Source organism: Nicotiana tabacum, chromosome 18, assembly GCF_000715075.1.
Source record: "Nicotiana tabacum cultivar K326 chromosome 18, ASM71507v2, whole genome shotgun sequence".
NCBI lineage: Eukaryota > Viridiplantae > Streptophyta > Magnoliopsida > Solanales > Solanaceae > Nicotiana > Nicotiana tabacum.
In genome coordinates, this window is record NC_134097.1 from 54,051,785 (window position 1) to 54,064,033 (window position 12,249).

The 12,249-nt window shown below is 38.6% G+C and overlaps 1 non-coding gene across 1 annotated transcript; it reads right to left on the minus strand.

The window, feature by feature from the left end:
- Positions 1 to 2,110: 2,110 nt before the first annotated feature.
- On the minus strand, positions 2,111 to 2,217 carry LOC142173113 (small nucleolar RNA R71). Its single transcript, XR_012702543.1, has one exon. It is a non-coding gene; the product is annotated as a small nucleolar RNA R71 (small nucleolar RNA).
- Positions 2,218 to 12,249: the final 10,032 nt, after the last annotated feature.

Below are 12,249 nucleotides of genomic sequence, written 5' to 3' on the forward strand. Positions count from 1 at the left end.
GTAATCTTGGTCTCTTCCTCTAGTCTTTCTTTTTGTAGTAAAAATATTCTTAGTCTTTTGAAAGTATTTTTTTAGCTTTCTTACTTCATAATGGAGTAATTTCTTTTTGTTGGGATAGTTGATGAAGCTTAATATAATTATAATACTATCTCAGTTCAATACATTCTTGGTCTGAAACTCTATTTACATTTCATACTGTGCTGGAATGATGATTTTTTAATCATTATTATCACATCTACATATTTTATATCTAAGTTATTCTTATATTAATTTTGTAATTCTCACGGAGCAAAATTAATATATAATAACTGATGAATATAATATTAGAGTGAAAGTAATTTTTGGTAAAATTATTATTTCAAGTCTATAATCTTGCTTTCCTCAGTTTTAATTCTCACGGAGGAATTGTTGAAGGCAAGATTATTAATTTTCTAGTAAAAATATTCTCACGAAGTTTTTACTACGTTGAACACAATTCAGGCAAGATATTTCAATTTAATCGTCACTAATTTTAAATCAATTAATTGACATAACCTCACGGAGTGTTAATTATTTATTTATTTCTTAGTGTAAAAATATAATTGTATTAGCAATAAACAATTATTCTTTAGAGAAATACGTATGAAACCGAGATTATATTGTAATAATATATCAAGTGAATTCAACGATTCCCAACTCTTTTTAAATATATATAGTAGTCAAAATATTATAAGTTTGTAGCTTAGATTGTCCAATCCCTGTGAGACGATATCATAAACTATACTAGAATTTGACAGAGTATGAGCATCAAATCCTATACACACAAGCTTCGTCAAATTTTTGGCGTCGTTGCCGAGGATTGATACATATTTACTCCAGATTAAATATTTTATTACTAATTTGAGAATTTATTATATTGTTAATTTTTCCTTTAAAATGTTATCTCCTACATACTACTATCATAATTGTTACTACTATTATGAGCAATTCTATATAATCTTGTAAAAAAGTATATATAAAAAAATAAAAATAAAAAGAAATCCCTCGTAGTTAGTACTTCAACTTACTTTATTTTATATTTTATTATTATATTATTATTGTTAGTACTAACATCTATATAATAGTATAATATATTAGTTTTATGATTCACAATCTCATTTTTTTTATTTGTCATTTTTAGTATATTCTATTATTTTTTTTATTATTATAATAATTGTAAGTACTTGTTTTTACTATTCTAGTTCTAAAAGTATCTTTTGTACTATTCTATATTACTATTATTATAACTATTACTTTTACTATATTTTTATAAAATAATATTTTTGTTCAATTTTTTTTCAATTGATAGTACTTTAATCCTTCAGCATACTTGATTTATTATTGAATTTTTTTTCCATATAATATAATTAGTATTATATTATTTCTTTTGATGGTTAGTTACAACTTATTATTTTAGTTAACTATAATATTACCGTACTATTTTTTTATTCATTTTTAAAAATTATCTATTACTATTTTAGGAACTGTCTTTATTTTACTTTAATTTCAAATAGTTTATGACCCGCTCTTCTACAAAAGAGTCGGCTAATTACGATCATGAAATTGAAAAAACTTTGCGATTGTGCAGGAAAGGACAAATATCGTCTCAAAACATAACTTGTAACAAAATGGAGCATCAATTAGAAGATGATAACAATCCACTGCAAATTCCACCACCAGCTCATGTAGAGGAGCAGTTTGATGAAGTGGCACCAAGACCAGCAAACAGAATCCTAAGGGATTATGCTAGACCTGATCGCTTTAATGGTGAATCTAGTGTCAGGAAACCTCCAGTAGCAGCTAATAACTTTGAAATCAGGACAGGCCTGATTCAAACAATTCAACAATCTTGCATTTTCACTGGTTATCTAAGTGAAGATCCACATAGTCATTTAATTGACCTTTTAGAATTGGTTGAAACTGCAAAGTATAATGGAGTACCTCCTGAAGAAATTAAGTTAAGGTTATTTTCTTTTTCTTTAAAAGGAGAGGCCAAAACTTGGTTACGAAGTTTGCCGCAAGGGTCTATTACCACATGGGACCAAATGACTCAGAAATTTTTAAATAAATATTTTTTCCTACTAAAACAACAAAGTTAAGATAGGATATCTCTAACTTCTTGCAGACTGACATTGAGTCAGTTTATCAAGCTTGGAAAAGATTGAAAACAATGTTAAGGAAATGTCCACATCATGACATTCCTGAACATATGCAGTTGTACACTTTTTTATCATGGTTTGAAACCATCTTCTAGAAATGTAATAGATGCAGCTGCAGGAGGTTCCATAATGGGAAAAACCACAGAAGAAGCATTGCAATTGCTTAATGAAATTTCTAAAAATGCCATGCAGTGGCCATCTGAGCGTGTAATCATTAAGAAAGCTGCTACAGTAAATCAGGTGGATGCTTTAAATACACTAACACAACAGATTGTTTCTTTGGCACAAAAATTTGAATCTTTTCAGGTAAATACACAACAACCAAGCCAGCCTGAGGCTTGTGACTTGTGTGGAGAAATCATCTAAACCACGAATGTCAAGAAACCAATCAAAATGATGAACAAGTCAATGCCATCAGATACAAGCCGTATTTTTGGAAGTCCATTACCACAAAAACATCCAGGATTTCAATGGAGCAATGCAAATGGTGCTGAAAACTTTCAAAACTACCAAAAGCAACAGGTACAGAGTCCACCCGGATATATAAATCAAAATCGTGGACAACAAAATTTCAGACCTTATAAGCAAGCAACTCTATATCAGCAAAGGCCTCAACAAGGCCATCCAAGTCTTGATGACCTTTTGTACAAGTACATTAAGTTTACTGATGAAAAAATGAAAAGTCAAAATTTAGCTCTAAAAAATCTTGAAATTCAGTTAAGCCAATTGGCAACTCTTGTGTCTGAAAAGATTCAAGGTCCTTTACCAAGCAATACAGAGAAAAATCCAAAAGAACACCTTAAGGCCATTGCCTTACGGTCAGTATGACTCTTGATGAACCCTATGCAAACAAACAAGAAAAGAATCAATTAGAACAACAGGCAGGCAAAGATAAGAATGTTAAGACACCCTCTCAACCATCAGAAGAGAAAGAAGCCAAGAAAAAAGAAGAAAAAAAATACTAAAAATTTGACTTCTTTCCCTGTTACAATTCCTTTCCCACAAAAGATGAAAAGAGAAAAGCCGGATAATCAATTTGCAAAGTTTTTGGATATTTTAAAATAAATTCACATTAATATTCCTTTTATTGATGCTTTATTACAAATGCCTTCATATGCCAAATTTTTGAAAGAAATTTTATCAAGCAAAAGGAAATTGGAAGAAGTTTATGTGGTAATGCTTACTGAAAAATGCAGTGCTATACTTCAAAATAAGCTACCACAAAAACTTGGTGAACCAGGTAGTTTTACCTTTCCATGTACTCTGGGAGGAGTATACATTGAAAAAATACTTTGTGATTCTGGAGCTTCAATAAATTTGATGCCACTTTCTATTTTTTAAAAATTAGATCTTTGTGAAATGAAAGACATAGGTGTTTCACTTCAATTTGCTGATCAAAGTATTAAGAGACCAAAGGGAATAATTGAAAATGTGCTTGTAAGAGTAGATAAATTTATTTTTCCTATATATTTCATCGTACTTGAAATGAAGGAGTGTCCTGATGAACCAATTATTTTGGGTAGACCATTTCTTGCAACAGGCAGAGCAATAATAGATGTCCATCAAGGACAACTAATTTTAAGAGTTGATGAAGAAAGAGTTATTTTTGATATTAAAAAGATACTAAGATTCTCAGAAGATGATACATCATCTTCATGCTTTTCAATTGACATGATTAATAATCTTATAGATGAATTCAAAGATGATCAATTAATTTCTGACTCAATGGAGAGATGTTTGGCAAAATCTGGCACCACACAGGATGAAGATCCGACTATCAGAAGTGATGCAAAATTATTGGAAAAAGATTATGAGGAAGGGGACATGCAATTAGAAGAAGTTTAACAAAAAATTGAACTCAAAACTCTCCCTTCTCATTTGAAATATGTCTATCTTGAGCATGAATTATTTCCAGTAATTATTTCATCTTCTCTAACTACAGAACAGGAAGAAAGATTGATTGGAGTATTGAAAGCACACAAAGGAGCCTTGGGATGGACTGTAGAAGATATCAAAGGAATTAATCCAGCAATTTGTACACACAGAATCCTCATGGAGGATAGCTACAAACCGATAGTCCAACCCCAAAGGAGATTAAACCCAACAATGTAGGAAGTGGTAAAAAAAGAGATTGTAAAGCTTTTGGCGGCATGTATTATTTACCCTATTTCAGACAGCCCTTGGGTAAGTCCTGTTCAGGTAGTACCAATAAAGGGAGGTATGCCAGTGATAAAAAATAAAAATAATGAATTAATACCTACCAGGACCGTCACCAGATGGAGAGTCTGTATAGATTATAGACGTTTTAATGATGCCACTAGAAAATATCACTTTCCTTTACCATTTATTGATCAAATGTTAGAAAGAATTGTAGGGTATATATTTTATTGTTTTCTTGATGGATATTCAGGATATAACCAAATACCAATCGCACCAGAAGATCAAGATAAGACAACTTTCACATGTACTCATGGAACATATGCATATAGGAGAATGCCTTTGGGTTGTGCAACACTCATGCCACATTTCAGCGTTGCATGTCTGCAATTTTTTCTGACATAATTGAAAAATTTCTTGAAATTTTCATGGATGATTTTACACTCTTCGGCAAGGGTTTTGAGGATTGTCTTCACCATTTAACCTTAGTTCTTAATAGATGTGAAGAGACAAACTTAATTCTTAATTGGAAAAAATGTCATTTTATGGTTACTGAGGGAATTGTTTTAGGACATAAAATCATTGCTAAAGGGATAGAAGTTGATAAGTGTGACGACCCGGCCGATCGTCTTAAGAATTTAACGCCCCGATCCCCTATTAACTGCTTCCCCCAAGTTTATTTCTGCTAATGTGATTTGCCGGGATGTTCTGTTTTGAGTTTCAGAGAGTTTTGGGACACTTAGTCCCTAAATGAGAGCTTAAGTGTTGGAAAGTTGACTGTAGTTGGAATAGTGTGAAGATGGCCTCGGAATGGAAATCCGATGGTTCTGTTAGCTCCGTTGGGTGATTTTGGGGTTAGGAGCGTGTTCAGATCGTGTTTTGGAGGTCCGTAGCTAAATTAGGCTTGAAATGCCGAAAGTTGAATTTTGGAAGTTTCCGGTTCGATAGTGAGATTTTGATCCGAGGGTTGAAATGGAATTCTGAGAGTTGTAGTAGTTCCATTATGTCATTTTGGATGTGTGTGCAAAATTTCAGGTCATTCGGAGGTGGTTTGGTTGGGTTTTTGATCGAAAGTGTATTTTTGAGAATTTTGGAGTTCTTAGGCTTGAATCCGATATGTTTTGATTGATTTGGTGTTGTTTGAAATGTTTTAAGATTGGTACAAGTTTGAATAAGGTTTTAGGATATGTTGATGCCTTTGGTTGTGGTCCCGGGGACCTCGGGGTGATTTCGGATGGTTAGCGGGAAGTTTGAGGAAATGTTCCAGCTGCATTTCTTTGCCGCTTCTGGTATTTTCGCATATGCGGTTTGGGGACCGCAGATGCGGCACCGCAGAAGCGGATTTTGGTCTCTTCAGCAGGAACCGCAGATGTGGTTATTTTTTTCCACAGAAGCGGTACCACATCTGCGGATTGGGAGTCGCAGATGCGGAAAATTGCCATTTAAGTGAAAAGTCGCAGATGCGATTTTATTTCCGCAGAAGCGGGACCGCAGATGCGGTCCCATGATCGCAGATGCGGAAATCGCTGGCAGAACATATAAATAGTTGCCTTAGCGAATTTGAGGGATTCTTTCACCATTTTCATCCGGGTTTGAAGCTTTTGAGAGAGATCTTGAGGAAAACAAAGGTAAATCGCTTGGAGGTAATATCGTTGAATTCATAACTCATTTTTATGTGATTAAAGACCTAATTAGTGGTGAGAAATTTGGGAAAAATGGTTAATTATGGCTTGAGTTTAAGAGGCCTTAAAATGAGGATTTGAGGGGCCATTTGGACTCCGATTTCAGTGTTCTTGTTATGTATGGACTCGTGAGAGTACGAGGTTTATGAAAATGTAAATTTCACCTAATTCCAAAACGTGGGCCTGAGGGGCATTTTGGTCATTTAACATAATTTCGCGTATTAGCTTAGAATTTAATTGTAGAATTAGTTACTTAAGGTGTTATTTACATTATACAATTGAATTGAATAGATTTGGGCCATTTGGAGTCGAGTACTCGTGGCAAAGACGTGGTGTTTGGTTGATTTTTGAAGCCGGTTCGAGGTAAGTGGTTTGTCTAACCTTGTGTGGGGGACCTTCCCCTTAGGATTGATATATTTGGTAATTGAAATGCCTTGTACGTGAGGTGACGAGTGCGTACTTGTGCTAATTGTTGGAAATTCGATTTTCTTTAAGTACTTACTAGTATGTTCCTTTCCTGTTTCTATTACTTGTACTATTAAGCCCGTTGTTAGCTTAGGAAAACATGTCTAAGTGATTTAATTGCTTTAATTGTTCAATCTGGTTACCTGAACTCTGTGCAGCATGCTAGGCTAGAATTATTTGTTGCCTTAACATGAAATTTCTCTTCTCTGAATATTTTCTTGTTGCTGCTGTGTATTTACATTGGGACTACGGATACGGATATGGGATTCCGGTAGCTCCCCCTTATCTGTTTACTTTGAGACTACGGATTAGATTCCCAATAGATCCCCAACACATTTACTTTGGGACTGCGGGTTAGATTCCTGATAGATCCCCCTGCACAGTTATATGGAACTACGAGAATGCACCCGGTAGATTCCCCCAGTACTAGGTATTTACATTTGGGACTACGGATCGGGATTTCGGTAGATCCCCGCGTATTGATAGTCGGACTACAGGACGGTATCCTGGGAGATCCTTCAGACATATATATGATGGACTACGGGATGGTATCCCAGGAAATCCACTGGACAATTATAATTGGGACTACGTGACGGTATCCTGGAAGGTGCCCCGATTGTTATCTCTGTGTTGAGCTATATTTTTTTCTGTGACTTGTGTTGTCTCTGTTCTAGTTGTTGTTGTTCTTTCAATTCTATGTTTACTGTTGCACTTATTTATACTGTTTTATTCCACGCTGTTAACCCTTATACTGTATTTAACCTCAGTAGGGCCCTGACCTTCCTCGTCACTACCCAACCGAGGTTAGGCTTGGCACTTACTAAGTACCCTTGTGGTGTACGCATGCCCCTTCTAGTCATGTTTTTCATGTGCAGATCCAGGTACCGCTGATCAGGCCTACTATCGTTGAGGGAAGCGACTGCTTGGAGACTCCGAGGTACATCTGTCGCGTCCGCAGACCAAGGAGTCCCTTTCTATTCATGTCTTTAGTATTTAGCCCTTCTGTACTTTCCTGTTCTTTATTAGAAATTCCGGAGTTAGAGCTATGTAGTATTTCTTTTCTTAGCTTGTGATTCATGGGTTTCCGAGTCTTGGATTTATGTTGGTGTTGAGAGTTAAACATGGTGTATGCCGAGCGGCACATTTACATACTGCTATTGCTTTATTTCTATTTTTAAATTGTTTTACTTCTACAAGTTTGGTTATCTTCCGCAAATTTAGGCTTACCTAGTCATAAAGACTAGGTGCCGTCACGATGGTTCATGGAGGGTGAACCGGTGTCGTGACAAGTTGGTATTAGAGCTCTAGGTTCATAGGAGTTATGGATCACAAACCGTTTATTAGAGTCTCGCTGATCGGTACGGAGACGTCTGTACTTATCTATGAGAGGTTATGTAATTGTTAGGAAAAAATTCCACTTCATTTGACTTCCTTGTCTTGCGATATTTTGACATCACCATTCTAAACTTTTGTCTTTTATTCTCTCACAGATGGTGAGGACACGTGCTACTCGAGATAATCAGGCACCCGTGCCCCCTACTGTAACCATCAGAGGCCGAGGACGCGCACGTGGTGCAGCCAGAGCACCTGTGCGAGCTGCCACCGAGGTACCACCAGCGGATCCAGCCGGAGTCCAAGCACCTAACACGCCTACTGCTACTACCACTCCAGCTCTTCAGGAGACTTTTGCATAGTTCATGAGCATGTACACCACTCTGGCTCAGGTAGGGTTGCTTCCCCTTGCTGCAGCTACATCTCAGGCCGGGGGAGGAGCACATACTCCCGCCGCTCGCACTCCTGAGCAACGAGTGCATGTTGAGCAGGTCCCTGAGATTATTCTTGTACCTCCTGCAGTGCCAGCTCAGCCCAAGGACAGGGCAGCTGCTTTCAAGGATGAGCAATTGAAGCTTGAGAGGTTCAAGAAGTACAAGCCTCCTGTATATAGTGGTCTAGCATCGGAGGATGCTCTGGGATTCCTTGATGAGTGTTACCGCATTCTCCGTACCATGGGTATCTTAGGATCAAACGGGGTTTCTTTCACTACCCTTCAGCTTTAAGGAGCCGCCTATAGGTGGTGGCGCACCTATGAGTTTGACAGTCCAGATGAGGCTGCTTCACAGACTTTGACTTAGTTTTCAGATCTGTTCCTGAGGCAGTATGTTCCTTAGAGCCCCAAAGATGCATGGCGCACAGAGTTTGAATATTTGCGCTAGGTTGCTATGACTGTTTCAGAGTATGCTGTCCGTTACACCAGTTTGGCTAGGCATGCACCGGCCTTGGTTTCTACTGTTCGCGAGAGAGTTCGCCGATTTATTGAGGGCCTTATTCCTAACATCAGATCTAGCATGTCTTGTGAGTTAGAGATGGATATTTCTTATCAGTAAGTGGTGAGCATCGCTAGGAGGATTGGGGGTATGCATGCTAGTGAGAGAGAGGAGAGAGAGGCCAAGAGGTCTCGAGAGTCGGGCCATTATTCTAGTGCCCGTACCCCAGCTGCAGGTCGTCATGGTAGGGGTTATATGAGTCACCCTGTTCATTCAACTCTTCTAGTAGCTAGTGGTATTCCATCTCCTCCTAGACCTCAAGAGCCTTATTATGCACGATCCGTATCTAGCGTGCCTCCTGTGTGGGGTGATTTTAGAGGTCAGTCCAGCAGACCTGGCCCGAACCAGTCATAGCCACCACGTCCTCCCAGATCTTGTTTTGAGTGTGGCGACACACGCCATATGGTGAGGGATTGCCCCAAACTTGGGAGGGGTGAACCTCCACAGACTTCTCAGCCACATCGTACCCCGCAGAGTTCTCAGGCTATGGTTACAACTCCAGTTGCTACCCCACCTGCACAACCAGCTAGAGGTGGAGGTCGGAGAGGTAGAGATTGCCCTAGAGGGGGAGGCCAGGCCAGATACTATGCCCTTCCGGCTCATACCGAGGCTGTTGCCTCCGATTCTGTCATCACAGGTATTATATTGGTTTGTCACAGAGATGCATCGGTTCTATTCGATCCAGGCTCTACTTATTCTTATGTCTCTTCTTATTTTGCTCCACATTTGGGCGTACCTCAGGATTCTTTGAGTTCCCCTATTTATGTTTCTACTCCTGTGGGAGATTCTCTCGTTGTGAACCGCGTTTATCGGTCGTGTTTGGTTGCTCTTAGTGGTTTTGAGACCAGATCCAATTTATTGTTACTCAGCATGGTTGACTTTGATATTATCTTAGGCATGGACTGGTTGTCGCCCCATTATGCTATTCTTGATTGTCTCGCCAAAATCGTGACGTTGGCTATGCTAGGTGTACCGCGTATTGAGTGGAGGGGTACCTTAGATTACAATCCCAGTAGAGTTATTTCTTTTTTTAAAGCTTAGTGTATGGTTGAGAAGGGGTGTGACACGTATTTAGCTTATTTGAGAGATATCAGTATTGATACCCCTTCTGTTGACTCAGTCCCTATAGTACGGGATTATCCCGATGTGTTTCCAGCTGATCTTCCAGGCATGCCGTCTGATAGAGCTATTGATTTTGGCATTGCTCTGTTGCCGGGCACCCAGCCCATTTCTATTCCTCCGTATCGTATGGCTCCTCCTGAATTGATGGAGTTGAAGGATCAGTTACAGGAATTGCTTGATAAGGGTTTTATTCGGCTTAGTGTATCAACTTGGGGTGCTCCTGTCTTGTTTGTGAAGAAAAAGAATGGTTCTATGCGGATGTGTATTGATTATCTCTAGTTGAACAAGGTTACAATAAAGAACCGTTATCCTTTGCCTCGTCTTGATGATCTGTTTGACCAGCTTCAGGGCACACAAATGTTTTATAAGATTGATTTGTTCTCAGGTTACTATCAGTTGAAGATTCGAGAGCCAGATATCCCGAAGACTGCTTTCAGGACCCGGTATGGTCATTACGAGTTCCTTGTTATGTCATTTGGGCTGACCAATGCCCCAGCAGCCTTTATGCATTTGATGCACAATGTGTTTCAGCCGTATCTTGACTCGTTCGTCATTGTCTTTATTGATGATATTCTGGTGTATTCCAGGAGTTGGGAAGATCATGAGCGGTACCTGAGGACTGTGCTTCAGACTCTGAGAGAGAAGAAATTATATACTAAATTCTCGAAGTGTGAGTTTTGGTTGGATTCGGTGGCATACTTAGGTCACGTGGTATCAAGTGAGGGTATTCAAGTGGATCCGAAGAAGATAGAGGCCATGCAGAGTTGGCCCAGACCATTCTCAGCTACAGAGATCCATAGTTTCCTTGGTTTGGCAGGTTACTACCGTCATTTTGTGGAGGGGTTTTCATTGATTGCAGCCCCTATGACCAGGTTGACACAGAAGGGTGCTCCGTTCCAGTGGACAGAAGAGTGTGAGGTGAGCTTTCAGAAGCTCAAGACATCTTTGACCATAACCCCAATTTTGATACTGCCTACATGTTCGGGGTCTTACACGGTCTATTGTGATGCCTCGAGGGTTGTCCTCGGTGCGGTGTTGACGGTAGGGTGATTGCCTATGCGTCCAGACAATTGAAGATACATGAGAAGAACTACCCTATTCACGACCTTGAGTTAGCTGCCATTGTTCACGCCCTGAAGATTTGGCGCTATTACTTATATGGTGTGCCTTGTGATATTTATATTGACCATCGGAGCTTGCAGCACTTGTTCAAGAAAAAAGATTTAAATTTGCACCAGAGGAGGTGGTTAGAGTTGCTAAAGGACTATGATATCACTATTTTTATCACCCGAGCAAGGCTAATATGGTGGCCAATGCTTTGAGTCACCGGGCAGAGAGTTTGGGGAGTTTAGCTTATTTACTAGCATCAGAGAGGCCTATGGCGATGGATATTCAGGCCTTAGCCAGCCAGTTTGTGAGATTGGATCTTGTCACACCTCCTTTTTGCGCGCCCGGCCCCGAAGGGTAAGATGCGCGAGGGGAGTTTTTCCAATTTAAGTGACAATATTCGAAATGGGATTATTTATTTAATTCAGAGTCGCCACTTGGGAAAGGTTTGGCTTTTGGTGTCCCAAGTCACCGGTTTATCTTGAATCCCAAATCGAGGAAAATATTCGACTTTTCCAAATGAAATCTGCGAACCAGAAATTCTAAGTAAGGAATTCTGTTGACCCGAGGGAAGGTGTTAGGCACCCTCGAATCCCGTGGTTCTAGCACGGTCGCTTAAATTGTTATAATGGCTAAATATCTGATTTAAATATATGTTATGACTTATGTGCTTTTATTAAGTTTAAACCGCTTTTATTATTATCATTTATTTTTATAGAATTGCAACGTCGTGAAAATGCATCTCGAACCACGTCACAATCAATGCACCCGTGGTCGTCGACACATTTTGACTCCGTTGAGATTTGGATTTGGGTCACATCAATGTGCACCCGTGTTTAAGAAGGTTAAATTATTAAAGGTACGCCTAAAGCAACTAGCGTATTGTTATTTTAGAAAGAGGCCGTGAAGGTTCATTAAACGGCCAAATCCAAAGTCTAGTCAATGGTTATGTATTTTATTGAGGGCCCCGGCGGTTTGTGATTTATTTGGCGAGGCTCGTCTCATTTTTATTTTAAAGGATAAACCTATAGTGACTATATTTTCTATTAAGTTCGTCTCTAAAATAAAAGAAAATCTCTTAATTATTTACATGCTGAAAACATAACTTATTTAGTTATTAGTTTACGGCTAATGCGATTTTAAAATTGCGATCGAGTTTGTACAAAGAAAAACTGCTTTCATTTTTATATGCTATTATTTACTAATGCTGGAACA